The sequence below is a fragment of the Suricata suricatta genome, chromosome 6 (assembly GCF_006229205.1).
Source record: "Suricata suricatta isolate VVHF042 chromosome 6, meerkat_22Aug2017_6uvM2_HiC, whole genome shotgun sequence".
Taxonomy (NCBI): Eukaryota; Metazoa; Chordata; class Mammalia; order Carnivora; family Herpestidae; genus Suricata; species Suricata suricatta.
The window spans coordinates 85,854,572-85,855,805 of record NC_043705.1 but is presented as its reverse complement, the minus strand read 5'-3'; the positions used below and the strand labels follow the sequence as shown (position 1 = coordinate 85,855,805).

The 1,234-nt window shown below is 51.4% G+C and overlaps 1 pseudogene; it reads right to left on the bottom strand.

The window, feature by feature from the left end:
• The window catches only part of LOC115293491, a 2,127-nt pseudogene extending 1,289 nt beyond the window's left edge, over nucleotides 1–838 (bottom strand).
• Nucleotides 839–1,234: the final 396 nt, after the last annotated feature.

The following is a 1,234-nucleotide window of genomic DNA, read 5'->3' as shown; positions in this document are numbered from 1 at the left end:
GCACAAAACGGTGCTTATAAAGTGCTCAGCACAGCACCAGGCACACAGCCAACACTGAGTGTGTTTTAGTTACTGTCTTGGTCTGTCAGAGCTGCTGTAACAGTTCTGTGGACCAAGTGGCTTATACACAATAGAAATTTATTTCTCATTGTTCTAGGGTCCAAGATCAAGGGGCGGGTAGCTTTGGTGTCTGGAGAGAGCAGGCTTTGTCATCGGTAGCCATCCTCACGTCGTATCCACACGGGGTGGAAGGGGCAAGGAGGTCTCTGAAGTCTCCTTTATAAGGGAGATTATCCCCATCACGAGGGCTTAACTCATATGGGAGGACCACTTTCCAAAGGCCCCACCTCCTGGTACCATCCCCTTGGGAGTTAGGATTTCAACGTACGAATTTGGGGGGCCCATAAGTATACAGACTATAATAGGTACCAGCCACCCTCTCACTTTGAGTTCTTCAAAGGGCAGGACTTGGGGTGGTGGTTTATTTGTAGGTGAGCCCAGGAAGCACAGTGGGGCACTGGGGAAAGTGAAGGGAGAAAGGCCAGTACAAGGTATTGTTGAGTGGGTTCCGGCTGTGGGCACCTGGGGCTCAGGCGCTCATGAGACCCTCTGAGAAACAGTGTAGAATTGCATCAGAATCGCTCCCTCAGAGGCTGGGAGGCTGGGGCCTGTACCCAGACTCTCCTCCCCCATCATGTAGGGGCCGTGCTGGGGGGCAGTGACCAGCCCCTCCGCCGTCTTAGCGCGCCTGCATGAGGACAGAAGCCTCAGCAGAGAAGAGATGCAGGTGCAGGAGGAAGTGGTCAGCTCTGGGGCCAACGCTGGAGGCCATGGGCATGCGGAGCAAAGCACCCATCACTTCTGCTCTGTTTGTAGATCTTCCCGCAACCACGCAGTCCAATTTCACTGTGTTCTATGCCACTCGAATTTCAATTCCCAAACCAGCCCCCTGGTTCATGCCAAGGGAAGAAGGGAAACTACCAGTTATTGAGGGCTTCTGTGGGCTAGGGGGCTGTGCTCAGCATCCTGTCCTCACACAACTCGTAAACTTGGGGATTAACATCCCCATTCTGTAGGGAACAAAACTGAGGCATAGAGAGATTAGGTACCTTACCCACGATCATACAACCTATAAGAGGCAAAGATGGGACTCCAACACACAGAATAAAACTCCTGGCATCAATTATCTCAATCTCTGCTCAATAGACTGAAACAGCATTAAAAAAAAAAAAAA